Source organism: Rousettus aegyptiacus, unplaced genomic scaffold, assembly GCF_014176215.1.
Source record: "Rousettus aegyptiacus isolate mRouAeg1 unplaced genomic scaffold, mRouAeg1.p scaffold_m13_p_2, whole genome shotgun sequence".
Lineage (NCBI taxonomy): Eukaryota > Metazoa > Chordata > Mammalia > Chiroptera > Pteropodidae > Rousettus > Rousettus aegyptiacus.
This window is the reverse complement of record NW_023416295.1, coordinates 78,751,653-78,765,902: the sequence shown is the minus strand read 5'-3', so window position 1 is coordinate 78,765,902 and position 14,250 is coordinate 78,751,653. Positions and strand designations below refer to the sequence as shown.

At 34.7% G+C, this 14,250-nt stretch overlaps 1 protein-coding gene across 1 annotated transcript in view; it reads right to left on the bottom strand.

The window, feature by feature from the left end:
* The window catches only part of DPP10 (dipeptidyl peptidase like 10), a 1,197,668-nt gene that overhangs the window by 1,065,738 nt on the left and 117,680 nt on the right, over positions 1 to 14,250 (bottom strand). The gene's annotated exons all lie outside the window — the stretch shown is intronic.

The window sequence follows — 14,250 nt, the reverse complement described above, 5'->3', positions numbered from 1 at the left end:
TCTGTTGTTATTTGTATTGGAACTATATTTGTCAATTGCAACAATCAGTTAGCTATAGATAAAGAGTGAATCCAAAAACCAGTGCAGACATTCTTTGAGGAGCAATTAGCTGCATAAATTTACAATAAAAAATTATGTATTTTGTTAGTATTATTTGTAAATTATGTGCCACATAATCTTTAGATCAATAATATTTATAACAAGCATATATACATGTCTGTATTCATACTTTTCCCCCTAGAAGACTGGTTGTTAAACATTTACTAGTACACCATCTTACATGTCTATTTTCCCAAGAGACTAAAGTTTTTGCTTGTTTGTTGGTTTGTTCACTTTTTAAGGGTTGGGATCATACATGAATCATCAGATATTCAGCACCTATTTGACACCTAGAAGGTACTTAATAAATGCTTGTTGACTTGAGTTAAAAGGATGAGGGTATTCCTAACTATTTAGATTGCAGGACCTCTCCAACCTCAAACAGGCTGGCATGTTTCCCACCTGGGTCAAGGTGACTGAGGAGCCATAGGCTGATTATTATGGGAATAGAGGAAGAGGAGTATCTGGCTAAAGCATCATTGTACCAGAATATGTACCTATAACTCCTGGGTTACTTTTATACTTAAAAATTGTGTCATCAGAAGACCATTATTCAATGTATTGGTCTGATATATTGAAATTATTTTTAGAGTCTGTAGTAGGTGCAGTTACTTCATCCTCAAGCACGTCCCCCATTTATCCTGCTATACCCGTAACTTTAATACCTTCTTATAGGAAAAGAGCTAAAACATATTTATTCCACAACATAATGGTGTTACGTTGTTTTAAAATGTTCCCTTTAATTTCACATTGTATCCATATTTGTCCTCATTTGGCTTAGGACCAGAAAACAGAAATCACGCTAGGTATTTTCATCGGAAAGGGAAATAACAAAGAGCATTAGGGCTTATAGGATCATTGGGGGAATGGGGGTGGGGGGGAGTGATTCTATAGGCTGGGCCTCCAAGAATTTCATAGAACTGACCCATTCGAGGGATGTTTTCTCTGCTATAAGCCACAACTTAGATTTAGATTTATGTGAACACCGGGATCAAGAAACTGCCAACTGCCCTCAAAACCCACAAAATTTATGGAATGCTTACTATTAAGGTGTGACTATAAAATTTTACATCTCCAGTTTCTGTAAACAGTCAAAAAAAGCAGGAAAATGACCCCTGCCTTACTTCCAAATAGCAAAGCTGTATCTAACTGGAAGAATCAAATTCACATCCAAGATCATACATAGCTTCAAGAAAGAATGACATGTGAGTTTTAGCTTTTTTCACTTCTATAGACCAAAAAAAACATGATAGAAAGAGATGGGATTGATTCTGAGTGCCAATCACCAATATACAATGAAAACCCCTAACTGTGTATTTTTTGCTCTCAGCCAAATGGTTATGGGAACCTTCACCACATCCTTCAAATGGCACCACAAAGCAACCAAACACTGTGCCAGTTCTTTTTTGAAGTGACATTTGGCTGAAATAAAATAACCAATAACTTCTTTACCTAAAAAAAGTTTTTAAATATGATTACGATAATTTAAAAAGTTGTGTGTATTTTGGACTCATTTTATTTTCATTTAACATTATGTCCTACGTCTTTTGCTCTACCAATAAAAATTATTCACACACATTTGCAAAGGGTGCCTAATATGTCATCTGTGGCTGTCCTATACTATACTTAATCATTTCTATTTTGCTAGTTATATAGATAAGTTACAATTTCCTACAAATGCTAACGATGTTGTGAGGAACACCCTTGTGTATAAATCCTCTCCATCCTCTCCAATTATTTTGTTAGAATACGTTCTCAGGCTTCTCTTAAAAATGGGTCTTATTTACTGGCTCGCTGAATCTAGGGCTATTATGTGCTCTGTAAATGAGACAAAAGTAGATCCACATTGTTTTAGAAGGGCTAAGAGAAAAAGTCAGCAGTATATTATTTTGTGCTAAAAAAGCACAGCTTCTAAAACACCTGGGACCTTGTTCAGAGGAATTACATAAAAGCATAGATTACAGTAAATGTTGCTTCATTCTGACTTTTGTTTTAGACTTATAATCTTGATGTAATAAATCAATATGTTTCTTATTTAATGATACTTAATCATTAGATGCTAGTACTGACAAATACCATTGCTTATTTTCCTAAAGACAATACCTGTTTCTTGTATTTTTAGTTTGAATCAATTCACTAAGTATGTGCTTCCTACCTTGCAAAATTCTGGTGGAATCAAAAAGTATAAAATGATGCTTCTAGTTGGGTAATGGAGAAAACTGTTTTATTGCTCTATTTTTAAACCGCATTATGGTGTCTCTAAATTTTTGTTTAAATCTAAGTAGAAATAGAGTTGTGTGAGAACACAAATAATTCCCATTAGAATCTTTAAGCTGTAAACTCCTCAAGGACCAGGGGTTTGTTTTTTTTTTGTTTGTTTAAATTGGTATTTCCATTGCTAAGTTTGCAACTTGATAAATATGGATTGGATAATAGAATGAGCAAATGGACAGTAAAGGAATGAATCATGTCTAAACTTATTCTCTAGGATAGAAAATCAGTTCAAAAAATAGCCAAAGATCTATGTGGCTTAGTAACTAGATGAATTATCCTCAACATAGAGAACATTTGTCAAGCACTTAACTGAAGTCTATCGTAAGCCCTTTACATGTTGTATTTCATTTACTATTCATAATTGCTTTATGTGGTTGGTATTACTTTGTTTCCCAATTTATAGAAAAGAAAACTAAGGCCTAGCATTACTTTTCCCAAATAATTTCAGTGAGTAAGAAGTGAAGTGCCCTTAATCATTATACTGGGGTTTATGTATATTAGATAACAAATTTCAGGAGTTGATACAGGTCAAAATCTTATAGCAAATTAAGAAACAATGTTTAAAAGCTATTACTTCATTCCTATATTTGCAATAGAAATAGAGTCATGCAATTTTTAAATTTCTATGTGTCCTTTTGACAGGAAGCCCACTACCACCTCTGGAAATCCTACTGACCTTGAATTGTCCCAAAATGTTAAAGGCATACTTTGTCCAAAAGCATCCACACCTTATCAGAACACAAAGCTCAGAGAAAACCCAATGCCGATGGCAGTCACTGACTTCATTTTAATTGGTACAAGATGTTGCTGTTGAAATGGTATAATTTTTTATTATACTCATAAATGTCAACTCTGCAGTGATGCTTCATGGTCTGCCAGCTTGAGAGGGTTACTTTTTACGTGATTTTTAGTTTATAGCTCAGGAGTAGGCAGAATTCTAAATGGTTTCCCCAAATCCTAGCTTGTTTATGTATACAGACCAACTCCCAGTTATTTAATTAATAGTAATCTAGGTGTTGCTATGCAGGGATTTTGTGCATGCAATTAAAGTCCCCAGTAGTTGACTTTAAGACTGAGAGGTTTGTCTGGGTGAAACTGGACTAGTCACATGAACTCTGTAAGTCTGAGTTTAATGGTCAGAGACAAGTATGTCTAGAAAATTAGAAAAATGAGAGATTCAATAAGAAGGAGGTGAGGGGAGACACATGGCGTACAATTTAAGCAGTCTCTAGATGGTGAGTGAAGCCCATGATAGCCAGCAAGGAACACTGGGTAAATCAGTCCCATAACCTCAGGGAACCAGACTCTGTCAACATCCTGAATGGGCTTAGACATGGCTTCTTCCCAGAGCTTCCAGGGAAGCCAAACTCCTAATTTAGCCTTTAGATAACCTAAACAGTGAAGCTCGCTATACAGTGCCAGACTGTGAGCTAATAAATGTGTATTGTTTTAAACTGCTAAATGTGTGGTAATATGTCACACACCAACATAAAACTTATATAAATTCTTGTATTTCAAGCTCTAAGTCCGAGAATTTTTCTCCACAGCCCATATGCTGACCCTTGGTCCTGAGAGGCTTCTGTCATGATCCACAATGAGATCCAGAACTTCGCCTATCCCATAAACCGTAAAGTCTTCATGCTGAGGCTAGGGTTCTAGCCTATACTCTTTTAGCATTCCTGTTGAGCATCCTTTTTTCACTCACAGAAACAAATCTCTCTTCATGTCTAAGGATAAAGCCTAAGACTTATATCTGTTAGGCCACAACAAGTTTGAATGTAGTTTCTTTAGGCAAGGCATTGGCTATCTACTGGTGTAAATGTTCATAAGTAGTACTTTAATTAAAAAAAAATGTATCACATGATCTAAAGTTGTTAACTCTAGGCAGAGTTCATTCCTCAGTAATTCTTATATTTAAGTTTGTTTAAACATGTGTACCCTTACCTGTGAATTTTTTTTGCTAACCAGAAAAGAAAAAGAAAAATACACACACACACAGACACACACACCCACACACACACACTCACACACACACACACACACACACACACACACACCATGTTTATTTTTTAGCCTTTGTCTCAAAGCAAAATTAAAGTAACATGCAAAAGAGGCAAAGGCAGACTCAGAATGCAAATTGGGAGCACTGAGGTGGCAACATAATGCTCTTCAAAATAAATAAATAAATAGCTAGATGATAGATAGATAAATGGTATTTATTTGAATCCTTAATAACTTTTTTTATTTATCCTTTTCTCTTATTCTTTCTTTACCCGACAAATATCTTAAAGTCTTAACACACCAGGACTTTTATATATCTGTACTCCAGAATGGTATTTGCTTTCAGAAATTGTATGGTGAGATAAAAGAAAAGCCTAGAAGGAGAATGAGAATTACATTAAACAGTGATTCATAACAGTTGAACATCAATGAGAAGAGAAGCAAATGCTATCTAGAGGTTACTCCATATCTCATCATCTTTTAAAATATGCTGTCTTATTTATACAAGAGAAAATAGACTTTATTCAGATTTGCAGATCTATTGTTTTGGATTTATTTAAAATAGCAAGTAATTCTTTCCTTTAGTGAAAGGATTCAAAGAGTTACAGTGCAATAAGCCCACCTTAAATATTGTCAACTGCTATCTTAGAGAAGTCTAATTTGAAAAGTCAAATGTTCATTTAAACATCCCCAGATTTCTTACAAGAAGTTATGATATTAAATTTAAGAAAAGGCAGACTCATCTGCATTTTAGGTTAGGCAGATTCAAATTTCTTTAAAAACATAAAAATATTTACACATTGTATCCTGTGCTTAATAGATGGACTATAACCCTATGGGTATAGGGTTATAGTCCATCTATTAAATCTATGATCCTTTTTTTAAATTTCATGGTCTGTGACTTCATGTTTTAACAAAAAGTTCTTTTTAAAAGCGTGATAGCCAAATTGAGTAGAAATGATTCAGTTTTACTTTCTTATTTAAGATTTTGGAAGAATAATTCTAAAAATTATGAGGTTGTAGTATAATTGTCCATCCATAATGGTCTATTAATAAAAATATAAAGCATGGAATACAGCAAAAAATAATTTTTTTAAAACTAACCTAGAAAACACAATTCTAAGCTGTGCTTACAAACACATTTAAACAGGAGATTATAAACAATAAATAAGACATACAATTAGATGTTAATGCAGGATGATATAGAAAAAGAAGAGGCTGAAAAAGTTCATCTCTAACCTATACTAAATGAAGAACACATTGTGAGGTCAGTGTTTTAGTGGATCTCAACACTATTTCCTAGAATCTCTGTAGAACTTCATCTATGGTTAGAGTTTCAAAAATGCCTATGCCTAACCAGCACCCTCAGAGGAAATGATTTACTTGGTCTAGAGCAGTGGTTCTCAAAGTGTTGATACCATAACCTGGGAACCTGTTGGAAATTCAGATTCTCAGGCCCCATCTCACTCTATTAAAACAGAAATTCTGGGGTTAACATCCTGCAGCTGGATTTGTAACAAGCACCCAAGTGATTCTGTTGTTTAGTTTACAAGATTCAAGTATCATTGGTCTATACTGAGGAGGAGGGTAGCCAGTTCTTTATTGTTTGAAAGTTCTACTGGAGATTCTAATATACAGCCAATATTAAAAACACTGAATTAAACATTAAAAATTGAATTGCAATTAACATTCAACAATAAAAAGATATTAAAACTCAAAAATAACGAAAAGGAAACAGCCTGATTTAAAAATGGACAAAGGAACTAAATAGATGTACCTCATCAAAGAAGATACACAGAAGGCAAACGTATGAAAAGTTTCTCCACATCATATGTCATTAGGGAATTGCAAATTAAAATAATGAAATACCACTACACACCTATTAAAATAGCCAAATCTGGAACACTGACAACACCAATGTTGTCATGTGTGGAGCAGCAGGAACCCTCACTCATTGCTGGTGGGAATAAAAAATGGAACAGCCACTTTGGAAGACAGTTTGGCAGTTTCTTACAAAACTAAAACATAGTCTTACCATAGGACCCTACAATCATGCTTCTTGGTATTTACTAAATGAGTTGAAAGCATGTCTACACTAAAACCTACACACAGGTATTTATAGTAGCTTTATTCATAATTGCCCAAACCTGGAAGCAACTATTCTTTGGTAGGTGAATAAATAAATACACTGATGCATTCATATAATTAAATATTATTAAACACTAAAAAGAAATGAGCTATCAAGCCATGAAAAAATCTGGATATATCTTAAATACATATTACTAAGTAAAACAAGCTAATCAGAAAAGGCTACATACAATATGATTCTGGAAAAGGCAAAATTATGGAGACAGTAAAACGATTGGTGGTAGGCAGGGTTCAAGAGAAGGGAGGGGATGAATAGGCAGAGCAGAGAGAAATTTTAGGGCAGTGAAACTATTCTTTTTTAATTTTTTAATTGCATTTAAAAAACATATTACATGATATAATACTATACTGATGGGCACATATTATTATATATTTGTCAAAACTCACAGAACGTACAAGCCCAAGAGGAAACCATAATGTAAACTATGGAATTAGGGTGATAATGATGTGTCAGTGTAGGTTCATTAGTGCAACAAATGTGCCACTCTGGTACTGGATATTGATATTGAGGAAGGTTGTGCTTATGTAGAGGCAGGGAATATATAAAAACTCTCTGCAATTCCTGCTCTGTTTTACTGTGACCCTAAAACTACTGAAAAAAATTAAATCTCTTTAAAAATTAGATGAATGACATTAAAAGTTAATTTTCAAGAAACGTAAAACATGGGTACTGATACAGACAGAAAAGAAATAGATGTCAAATGTTATTTAATTAATTAGTTGGTAAGGGAGCTGGAAACAAATGTTATAACAAGTTCAAAGGAGAATCCAAAAGAAAAAAAAAATGGCCATCAGGAATGTCAAAATGAACTTGGGAAAGAGAAGCAAACAGGCTTTTTTCACAATGAGGAAGGAAAATCAGTTAAATCTCTGGCAGAATTTATAGGCGTGCATATAGAAAATAATTATTTGTATTACTATCCATTTTCTATAAGTTTACTTCTAATTCTACAGAGTTGTATTATAGCTCCAAGAGAATGAAATGGACAAATTCTACAGAATCAGATAACTTAGAGAGTGTATTCTAAACAATACATAATTTCTCCATTCAAGAAGCCTAATAATCTTTTGGTTCTTATAAAATTGTCTCTAATTTTTTCCTTACAGTTAAAAATAGGAGGAAACAAGGGCAAGGCAAAGCTTGGCCCAGTGGGAACATGGCCAGCTGAGATAACCAGGGGGTGATATTTTAAAAGAGCAGAAGATTGGAATTGAAATATCAAGTCCAAAAAGGATTGTCCCTTATCGAAGCATCTTAAGTGTCATGCTGGTGGTTTTGTTATTCTTATTATGTTAACATGAGTTATCGAAGGTTTCTGGGAAAAGATGTGATGCGATTAACGCAGGGCTTCAGGGATATTAATACAAAGCAATCTCTAAAAGGTATTAAACACAAGAAATGATTGGAAAGACTAAGAGCTCATAAAATAATGCAGAATTAAGGTAAAATTTTAAGTTTTCTTTTCTAGAGATTTTCTCTCTAAAAATTTATTTCAAGAGAAGCACTCTTCCAAATCCATCTTATTCTACAGAACTCACAAAACCAGTGTGTTCCCCCTCTCGTGGCCTTGCTCCACAGTAATATGTTGAAAATAGAGACCCATTTTTCTTTCCAGACAGGGTGGATAGTTATCTGGAGTGAAAAGTTTTATTTTCTAGCATTTTTCATTGAAACTATCACCTGATAATTACACTGAATAGAAAGTAACCATTAATCATATCTTTAATATATCAATTCATCACTGTCCACCTTGTGTGAAGTAGAAGAACTAAAATTAATCAGTCAAACTAAACCCCATCACAATCAACCTCCAGGGAGGAGTAGGGTTCAGAAGGAAATCCTTTTAAATGAATAAAATACATTTGCTTCTCCTGGCCAAAGGACTGAGGCCTCATTGGTAACGCTACTTTCCGTCATCATAAAAGGTGATCTTAATTTCCTCCTTTGCTCAGTTTGAGCACCTTCAAATTTGTTAGAAATTTAAAGTCCTTAAATGTTATCTGACCTATGAGGAAAGGAAGTAGGTGAGTTCTGTCATTGTCCTTTATTTGCAAAAATTTTTGTTAATGAAAGGCTTTTAGAAAAACAAATTAACATTTCAAATTCCAACTGCTTGCTGCCTGTGTCCTTGTCACCCCTGTTTCTCAACTGATAAGCCCTCTCTGTCAGGTAGTACACTTAAAGGTGTCTCATTCTAAAGCTCTAGGAAAAAAAGGTGTTTTTGTGGTGGTGATTAGATGTAGACTCTGGTGCTAAAGACTCCTGATAATGAATAAGGCACATGGAGAACTAGTCATTCATAGCTTATCATCCTCTGCTTTCTTGATTTGACTTGATGTCATGAAAGAAACCTGTCTCATTTTTCCAGCTAGATTATAAACTGCTTGAAGATAGCAGCCAGGTCTTCTACTTATTTTAAGTTACTTTCCAAATATGGCAGCTCCTGTATAGCTGATTTATAAATAATTCGATGTTTGATTTGTTATAAACAATAGATCCTCCATAAAGTTTAGGAAAAAATTAAAATTCTCTAAGAAGCTGAAAATGTCAAGGCATTTATTTCTAAACACTGAATCTAGATTATAAACTTTTATTATATTTTACATAGAGAGCCAAAATTTGGCATTTTTTTAGAGATAGACCTTAAGACTTTCAAGTGATTGCCATTACAATACATTATTTTCCTCTGTAAAATTCAGTGCATCAAAAATTGATGAAAGTGAAGGCTGTGGCAAAATGAAAACTATCAAGCCACTGAGTTGTGGGTGCTGAGCAATCAACTTTGTCATAAGGAAGAGGCTCCCACTGACAGCCCAGCTGTGGATATGTCAAGTCTGTGCCATCTCAAAATTGCAAAGTATTGCATATTGGAAACCCGTGTGCTTGGTCATTAATCCAAACAATAACATTTAATATACCGAATTCTAAACTTACAAAATATTCTCATCTTTATAGCTCCTACCAAAGTACAAGAAAAATGATGGATGCTCAGGATATTTTGGATGAATGAATTAACTTGTAGATTACTACAGTCTCCAGCATAGAGTAGGCAAATTTGAGAGTAACAAAGAGGAGAAGGAAAGGGTCAAAAAAAAGAGAGATTATGATGCCTACGTCAGATAAGTTTTCATTTTATATAAATCAAAAGAGTGCTTTAATATTTGAGTTATGAGTTAAATGCAGAAACTCAAAAACACTTGTTTTTCTTCATTTATATTTTCTGCAAAAAAATAAAAATAAATTAAATAGATGGGTGTGGGATACGTGTCAGTCTGGGAGCAGGTTATGACTAAAGAGAAAAATACCAGTTAGCATCCAAAAAAAAGAAAGAGGCAAAAGTCATTGGGGGTAAAAGCCAAATTTGACTGTAGCATCCAGGATATCACTTCAATTTCTAATTGAACAGTATGTGAACAGGTGTGTAATCTATGTGCTGATTGTACTGACTATTTGAGCTCCTTTTGTTGGTGAGCTGTTTAGTTTGGAAACTGGAGCGGCTCAGTTTCCTAGAAGGAAATAAACATATACGCTACTACTCTAGAATGTAATTGAGGTTAAAAAAAAAAAAATGGACCACATAAGTAAGAAATGTTCAATGTAACAGTAAACATAAGCTACCTATATAAAGACATAGTAATGACAATAAAATCAACACCTAATTTGACTAGCACACAGCTTACAAAGTGCTATCACATATGTTATCTCATGTGATTCTGAGGTTATTATAAAATGTATCTGCACATTACACATATTTGTATAATTGATTTCTCAGCACCAAGGTCAACTGCATTTTTACAGATACTTGCTAACATAGCTCTTATGAGCAATATTCTAAATGTCCATTGTTTTCCTTTCATTAAATCTTCTTTCTTGGATCTTCAGCTTTATGAAGCCTCATAAACTAATTCTTTTTTGAACCTGACAGATTTATAGGTTGCTGTTCTGGGTTGAATCGTATCCGCCCCTAGATTTAGATGTTGAAATCCTAAACCCAGTGCTTTAGATTGTGACCTTATTTAGAATTAGGGTCACTGCTGATATAAGCAGTTAAGATGAGATCATTAAGGTAGGCCCTAATCCAATACAACATATGTCCTTATAAAAAAGAGAAATGTGAACAGAGACAAGCATACAGGGAGAATGTCAGGTGAAGAAAAAGGCAGAGACTGGGATGATGCTTCTGCAAATCAAGGAATGCCAAAAACTGCCAGCAAACCACTAGAAGCCTGGAAAGGCATAGAACATATTTTTCTCTCAGTCCTCAGAAAGAACCAACACTGTGGACACCTTGATCTCACACTTCTAGCCTCCAGAACTGTGAGACAATACATTTCTGTTGTTTAATCCATCTGTTTGTGTACTTTGTGAACACAGCCCCAGCTAACTGATACAGGTACCATCAAGCATGTTACTTTAAGAAGGAAGTGACTAAGAGAGTCACAGGTCTATGCCAAAATGGATCCCTTTGTCATCCTAAACAACAACTGTAACTCCAAGGACAACTCTGTTTATCCTATAGTAAACAAGAGTAACTTCTTGGAAGCTGATGTGCCCCCTGGTCCATCAGGTGTGTGATGCTGACCACCCCACTCTGCTTATAATCCATGTACATACTGGGCTGAGATGTCTTCCCAATGTTCTCTGCAGGAAGTCATTCTGGTCAAGAGAATCAGCAGAAGGATGTTGGTTCCTGGCTTTCCCAATTACCAGGTTTGGGCTCTTGGCCAAACTATTTAATCTCCCCACTTATGAACTGGGGATAATGAAACTTATCTCTAGGTGTTTATAAGGTGTAAATGAGTTAATGTCCATTACTTTTTCCAGAACTTTTTTCTTGTCTCAGAGTTGAAAGCTGCTACAAAGGCAAGGGAGAAAAAATATGAAAAAAAAAAACAAAAAACATTTCTTTGCACCCTCAGATCATGATCCTCAGATCATGATTCTTTGTTCTTTCTCTGTCTCTTTCCTCTTAATAAAATGCCATACAAATTTTTTTTAATGTAACGTTGATTTGCCTAGTCATCCTTCTAATTTCTAAGCATCTTTGATCATGTCATCCCCATCAACTTTGTCTTCTTGACTTCTTCTTAGCTAAGGCAATCAATTGTATTGTCTTCTCTTTACTCATCTCTTTCTGGGAAAATCACTTTTCCCCCATGTCTATGGATGGCTGCAGAATTTCTACATAGGAAGGCTTAGATGCAGTAATTTTGTTGGAAAGTGTGTCAAAGGACATGTCTTAAGTCTATAGTTGCAGAACAGGTGCTGTGTTTTGTTTAGTCTTGGTTTATTAGGAATGTTTCAGAGAGAGTAGATGTGCTAATTGGCTAATGCACCATACTAAAGCCTCAAGTGCTGGCTTTTTTCGTTTGCCAGATCTTTTCTTCATCCTTCTTCAATCTGCTCTGTGCTTCCTGACAGGAGATCACTCAGCAGACCAGAGAGAGACAGGGGTACCAACTCGCCCTATTTCCGGGTCCCTCTAAGCAAGGCTACGGTTTCAACAGTGGCTGTGTTCCTCTAAGGTGACAGCTCCTTTCCGGAAAGACTTCTCCTATTGTGAATAGCTCTTTTCCAATTCCAGTAGTACTATTCTCCCCTCCTTTCTTTGAGACTAGACATAGACATATAAACAGATGTAACAATCATCTTTTAATACTTCCATCCCTTGAAAAATTGAGGGGCTGGCACTATTGCTAGTCCCTAGGAATTTCATTATTCTTTAACACTTTCCACACCTCTGTAAATAGTCCACTCATTAAAACTCTTCACTTAAACCCATTGAGTGTGCCATCATTCTACTGTCAAGACTTTGATGGCCTGCTACCACAACTACCATGGCACTACCACTTCTCTCTCTAAGAACATCATACTAGGTATAACCAGTAGATCATTTATAAGGAGTTTCTACTTTATCCCTGTCCATCTATATATCAAATAATTTTAGTGATGTTTTTAATACCACAACCAATAGCTCTTCTTTTATTATCATGTGTCTCTGATATTCTTTAACCTTTCTTTTCTTTTTCTTCCTTCCTTCTTTCTTTTCTTCTTTCCATCCTTCCTTCCTTCTGCCCTCTCTCTCTCCCTATTCCTATTGATCTAAATTGAACAATTTAAAAATTTTTATTATTTTTTAATTATAGTTGACGTTTAATATTATATTAGCTTCAGGTGTATAGCACAGTGGTTAGACATTTATATAACTTATGAATGAAGTGATCCCCCATAAGTCTTGTACCCACCAAACATCATATATAGTTGTTATTATTATTGATTATATTCCCTACGCTGTACTATACATCCCCAAGACTATTTTGTAACTGGCAATTTGTACCTCTTAATCCTTTCAACTTCTATACCCTGCCCCCTAACCCCCCCTCTATCTAGTAACCAACAGTTTGTTCTCTGTATCTATAAAGTTGTTGCTGTTTTGTCTGTTCTTTTATTTTACTTTTTAGATTTCGGATATAAGTGAAATCATATGATTTTGTCTTTCTGATATACTTCACTCAGCATAATACCCTCGAGGTTCATCCATGACCAAATGGTAAAATTTCATTCTTTTTATGACCAAGTAATATTCCATTGCATCTTTGTATCACATATTCTTTATCTATTTGTCTTTTGACTGAAGCATTTAATCCATTTATATTTAAAGTAATCGTTGTAGGTATGTAGTTATTACCATTTTTTAAATTGTTTTCTGATTGCTTTTATAGCTCTTCTTTGTTCCTTTCTTATTCTTTTGCTCTCTTTTCTTGTATGTTGATGACTTTCTACAGTGTTGTGTTTAGATTACTTTCTCTTTATTTCTTCTATCTCTCTCATAGACTTTCGGTTTGTGGTTACCATGTGCTTTATATCAAGTTATGTTTATAGTAGTCTATTTTAAGATGATGGTCACTTCATTTGAATACATTCTAATATCACCACTATTTTTACTTATTCCTTCCACATTTATGTTTTTGTCATTATTTTATACTTTTTTTTGTGTGTTTATGTGCATCCCTTTACTGCTGCAATCAAACAAGTGAAGACTATAGCGCATAGTAGTGGATTAACAGTTGCTAGCCCCTATATACATAAAATTTCCCTTTGGTCTGACCCTTCATACAGGAAGTATTATCCTCACACCAAAAATGTCCTGGGATTTTTTATTTTCTTCCTTATTGATGCATTAAGTATGGTGTTCTACTCAACGCTACACTTTTTTCATCAGTTTATCCTTCCATCATCTCTTTGCACTAGTCACAATTTCATTTTTACTGTTACATAATGAAATGTAATAATCATTGTCTGGTGCCACCATCCCTTTGAAAAGGGAAGATATCCTAGCAGAGGATCATTTCTTTCCAGGAGAAGCATTCACTTTGCAGCAGAATACTGAAACAAATACTGCAATTCCTTTTTAGTTAACATCGATTACTGCTCATTTTCTTTTACATCATTGTTGATGCTATCAGTCAATCTTTCAAGAATTGCTCATTGTATCCTCTCACCTGGAGTCTGCTTTCTCCCCTGGGTAGGGGGGTCTAGGAAGATGAAGACCATTTTCCTAGCAGTCCTCAAAACAGTCTTAAAACTCAGGAATTAGGTCAGCAGGACCAAGAGCAACTTCCCTTTCAAGAGATTATTCATGCTCTTTATTTCCTGAGCTAGGAAGTCTGATTTGGGATTACTTTTTGCTTTTCTTTGATAGCTTTTGACCATGTCCTTGCTCCTTT